The sequence below is a fragment of the Schistocerca piceifrons genome, unplaced genomic scaffold, assembly GCF_021461385.2.
Source record: "Schistocerca piceifrons isolate TAMUIC-IGC-003096 unplaced genomic scaffold, iqSchPice1.1 HiC_scaffold_1400, whole genome shotgun sequence".
Taxonomy (NCBI): domain Eukaryota; kingdom Metazoa; phylum Arthropoda; class Insecta; order Orthoptera; family Acrididae; genus Schistocerca; species Schistocerca piceifrons.
In genome coordinates, this window is record NW_025727237.1 from 60,001 (window position 1) to 65,087 (window position 5,087).

Genomic DNA, 5,087 nt, shown 5'->3' on the forward strand with positions numbered 1-5,087 from the left:
GCCTCAACCTAACCCATGTTGTGCCTTAACCTAACCCATGTTGTGCCTTAACCTAACCCATGTTGTGCCTTAACCTAACCCATGTTGTGCCTTAACCTAACCCATGTTGTGCCTTAACCTAACCCATGTTGTGCCTTAACCTAACCCATGTTGTGCCTTAACCTAACCCATGTTGTGCCTTAACCTAACCCATGTTGTCGCCTTAACGTAACCCACGTTGTCGCCTAAACCTGCTCTGTAATTGTTATACGACTCGTTCAATTACTGTAGTGTTGCCCACCCGCAACCCTCGCAATATAGTTCGCTACTCGCACTGCCCGCACCCCTGTGTATCGCTTCATGTTAAACACCTTGCAAGTCTTGCTCACTTTCCACATGCTCCTGCTGTACACTGTAATGTGGATGGCAGCAGGACGTACATGCCGCCCCTCCCCACGTCCCCACCTTGCCCCCTGCCTTCGCAAGCTGGTTGGTGAGAAGTTTGCATGTTCAATGCCCTTCGCATGCGACGTACTCAGGCTACGTTGTGGTGCGGCCTGTGTCAACTGTCCGCTGATGTCGTACGCGTGAACCACAATCTGTACTGCACATTCGTCCTTATGTACTGAATGATACATCGTGGCACATGTGTGACCGCACAACGACTGCGCCCAAAAACGGCGGACCATACAGTGCAAATATTGTGCACGCAGCTACGTGTCGTCTCCCTATGAGAGCTGGATTGCAGTGTGGTACGCCATAGAGACGTGTGGGAGGAACGGACGCCGTGGATGGCGATCAGCATGAGCTGTCTGTTGATGTATTCGGACCTAGTCGTCTCTCCTCACACACCGTGATGGCATGGTGCACCGCGTTCCATATCTGCGACATGCTACAGAGGCCGGTTGACAGTCGTTCGAGCAATGGACATCGCATACGTACGGGGGCCACCTTCCACGTATTGTCTAGGCGTGCACATTTTGTTGCGTGTATGTGGGCAGACGTAGTGTGGCGTGACACCTGACACAGGCATGCAATAATCGTTGAAGTTGCAAATGGCGATGGACGCCTGCGTTTTCTGGTGAAGTTACGCAAATGAACAAATGGTAACCTGTTGTGGTGCGGTTGTTCTCGCTAGGGGTGAATCGGTGATGGCGACGATAGGTTGAGGTACTAACCGGTTGTTCCAGCGATACCCACCATGCCGACGAAACTGAACGGCATCTGGGTGTGAAGCGATACGCGGCGGTGGCTGGGTGGGACCGTCCCCGGCCGGTGAGGGGGCGCCTCCCGGCGTGCTGGCCGCGCGGTGCGTGGGCGCACGCGCTACAGCCGGCTGGTGGGGGCGGCCAGTGGCAGGCGCGCCGGCCGACGGACGCGGCAGGCGTCGCAGCTGCGCGCCGGCGCACCCTGCGCGCGGCGCCGTGCGGCCAAAGTAGGTCCTCGCGGGCCCGGTGCGAAGCGCGGTGGACATCTTCAGTGTGCTGGTCCGATTGAGGACTGTGTGCGTTGAGGATGCGCCGCCGCCCGGCGCTCGGCGCCGCGACGCCGTCTGCTGCTCGGTCGCCCCAGCGGTTCTCGCTGGTGGTTTGTATCGCAGCTGTGCGGATGTGTTGGCGCGTGCGCTGTGCTGGGAGAGTTCGCTTCGGCACCCAAGTGGGGCTTTTGTCCTTCTGTGGCGCTGGCGTTGGAGCTGCCGGTCACCGTAGGTGGCGCGTGTTGTCTCCCGCCGGCAATGCCACGACAGCACGCTCCCGGGCCTCTGTCGGCAGCGGCAAGCTCAGTTGGGAGCACGGGTGGTCGCACCGAAAGCGTCTACTCGCCTAACTCCGGGCGATTGCGCCTCTCTCGAACCCGACCAAGTACTTGGGACGGCGCTGCGCGCCGCCGGGACCTGAGAGGGTTTCGAGGTGTATTGTGCAGGGGAGCTCAGCCTCCTCCTGTTTGCAGAATGATTGAGCGGACGCTTGCGTGTTCGCGCGGGCCCCCGGGACACACTCCCGGGCGGCCGGCTGCTCAGCTCTAGTTGACGCAGCTCCCTGGTTGATCCTGCCAGTAGTCATATGCTTGTCTCAAAGATTAAGCCATGCATGTCTCAGTACAAGCCGCATTAAGGTGAAACCGCGAATGGCTCATTAAATCAGTTATGGTTCCTTAGATCGTACCCACGTTACTTGGATAACTGTGGTAATTCTAGAGCTAATACATGCAAACAGAGTCCCGACCAGAGATGGAAGGGACGCTTTTATTAGATCAAAACCAATCGGTCGGCTCGTCCGGTCCGTTTGCCTTGGTGACTCTGAATAACTTTGGGCTGATCGCACGGTCCTCGTACCGGCGACGCATCTTTCAAATGTCTGCCTTATCAACTGTCGATGGTAGGTTCTGCGCCTACCATGGTTGTAACGGGTAACGGGGAATCAGGGTTCGATTCCGGAGAGGGAGCCTGAGAAACGGCTACCACATCCAAGGAAGGCAGCAGGCGCGCAAATTACCCACTCCCGGCACGGGGAGGTAGTGACGAAAAATAACGATACGGGACTCATCCGAGGCCCCGTAATCGGAATGAGTACACTTTAAATCCTTTAACGAGTATCTATTGGAGGGCAAGTCTGGTGCCAGCAGCCGCGGTAATTCCAGCTCCAATAGCGTATATTAAAGTTGTTGCGGTTAAAAAGCTCGTAGTTGGATTTGTGTCCCACGCTGTTGGTTCACCGCCCGTCGGTGTTTAACTGGCATGTATCGTGGGACGTCCTGCCGGTGGGGCGAGCTGAAGGCGTGCGACCGCCTCGTGCGTGCTCGTGCGTCCCGAGGCGGACCCCGTTGAAATCCTACCAGGTGCTCTTTATTGAGTGTCTCGGTGGGCCGGCACGTTTACTTTGAACAAATTAGAGTGCTTAAAGCAGGCAAGCCCGCCTGAATACTGTGTGCATGGAATAATGGAATAGGACCTCGGTTCTATTTTGTTGGTTTTCGGAACCCGAGGTAATGATTAATAGGGACAGGCGGGGGCATTCGTATTGCGACGTTAGAGGTGAAATTCTTGGATCGTCGCAAGACGAACAGAAGCGAAAGCATTTGCCAAGTATGTTTTCATTAATCAAGAACGAAAGTTAGAGGTTCGAAGGCGATCAGATACCGCCCTAGTTCTAACCATAAACGATGCCAGCCAGCGATCCGCCGCAGTTCCTCCGATGACTCGGCGGGCAGCCTCCGGGAAACCAAAGCTTTTGGGTTCCGGGGGAAGTATGGTTGCAAAGCTGAAACTTAAAGGAATTGACGGAAGGGCACCACCAGGAGTGGAGCCTGCGGCTTAATTTGACTCAACACGGGAAACCTCACCAGGCCCGGACACCGGAAGGATTGACAGATTGATAGCTCTTTCTTGATTCGGTGGGTGGTGGTGCATGGCCGTTCTTAGTTGGTGGAGCGATTTGTCTGGTTAATTCCGATAACGAACGAGACTCTAGCCTGCTAACTAGTCGCGTGACATCCTTCGTGCTGTCAGCGATTACTTTTCTTCTTAGAGGGACAGGCGGCTTCTAGCCCGCACGAGATTGAGCAATAACAGGTCTGTGATGCCCTTAGATGTTCTGGGCCGCACGCGCGCTACACTGAAGGAATCAGCGTGTCTTCCTAGGCCGAAAGGTCGGGGTAACCCGCTGAACCTCCTTCGTGCTAGGGATTGGGGCTTGCAATTGTTCCCCATGAACGAGGAATTCCCAGTAAGCGCGAGTCATAAGCTCGCGTTGATTACGTCCCTGCCCTTTGTACACACCGCCCGTCGCTACTACCGATTGAATGATTTAGTGAGGTCTTCGGACTGGTACGCGGCATTGACTCTGTCGTTGCCGATGCTACCGGAAAGATGACCAAACTTGATCATTTAGAGGAAGTAAAAGTCGTAACAAGGTTTCCGTAGGTGAACCTGCGGAAGGATCATTACCGACTAGACTGCATGTCTTTCGATGTGCGTGTCGTGTCGCGCAACACGCTACCTGTACGGCTCGCCGTAGCCGTGCGCCGCGTGCGGAACCACGCGTGCCTCTCAAAACTAGCGGCAATGTTGTGTGGTACGAGCGCTGAAGCGCTGGAGCGGCTGGCCTGCGGCACCTGGCGCCTGGCGCCGGTTTTTGAATGACTTTCGCCCGAGTGCCTGTCCGCTCCGGTGTGGAGCCGTACGACGCCCGTCGGCCGTGAGGCCGTTGGACACAGAACGCTGGAACAGGGGCCGCCACACGCCTCACTCCCGCCTATGCGACCGTCTCGAAAGAGACGGCGGAAACTGAGAAAAGATCACCCAGGACGGTGGATCACTCGGCTCGTGGGTCGATGAAGAACGCAGCAAATTGCGCGTCGACATGTGAACTGCAGGACACATGAACATCGACGTTTCGAACGCACATTGCGGTCCATGGATTCCGTTCCCGGGCCACGTCTGGCTGAGGGTCGGCTACGTATACTGAAGCGCGCGGCGTTTGCCCCGCTTCGCAGACCTGGGAGTGTCGCGGCCGCCTGTGGGGCCGGCCGCGTCTCCTCAAACGTGCGATGCGCGCCCGTCGCCTGGCGGTTCGCATACCGGTACTTTCTCGGTAGCGTGCACAGCCGGCTGGCGGTGTGGCGTGCGACACCTCGTACAACGACCTCAGAGCAGGCGAGACTACCCGCTGAATTTAAGCATATTACTAAGCGGAGGAAAAGAAACTAACAAGGATTCCCCCAGTAGCGGCGAGCGAACAGGGAAGAGTCCAGCACCGAACCCCGCAGGCTGCCGCCTGTCGTGGCATGTGGTGTTTGGGAGGGTCCACTACCCCGACGCCTCGCGCCGAGCCCAAGTCCAACTTGAATGAGGCCACGGCCCGTAGAGGGTGCCAGGCCCGTAGCGGCCGGTGCGAGCGTCGGCGGGACCTCTCCTTCGAGTCGGGTTGCTTGAGAGTGCAGCTCCAAGTGGGTGGTAAACTCCATCTGAGACTAAATATGACCACGAGACCGATAGCGAACAAGTACCGTGAGGGAAAGTTGAAAAGAACTTTGAAGAGAGAGTTCAAAAGTACGTGAAACCGTTCTGGGGTAAACGTGAGAAGTCCGAAAGGTCGAACGGGTGAGAT

General features: G+C 56.7%; 2 non-coding genes across 2 annotated transcripts; both read left to right on the forward strand.

Moving 5' to 3' along the window:
• The first annotated feature begins 2,015 nt into the window (after positions 1-2,015).
• Positions 2,016-3,924, forward strand: LOC124733598. The gene has a single exon (XR_007009022.1). It is a non-coding gene; the product is annotated as a small subunit ribosomal RNA (ribosomal RNA).
• A 352-nt stretch (positions 3,925-4,276) lies between these two features.
• Positions 4,277-4,431, forward strand: LOC124733591. Its single transcript, XR_007009016.1, has one exon. It is a non-coding gene; the product is annotated as a 5.8S ribosomal RNA (ribosomal RNA).
• The last annotated feature ends 656 nt before the right edge of the window (positions 4,432-5,087 follow it).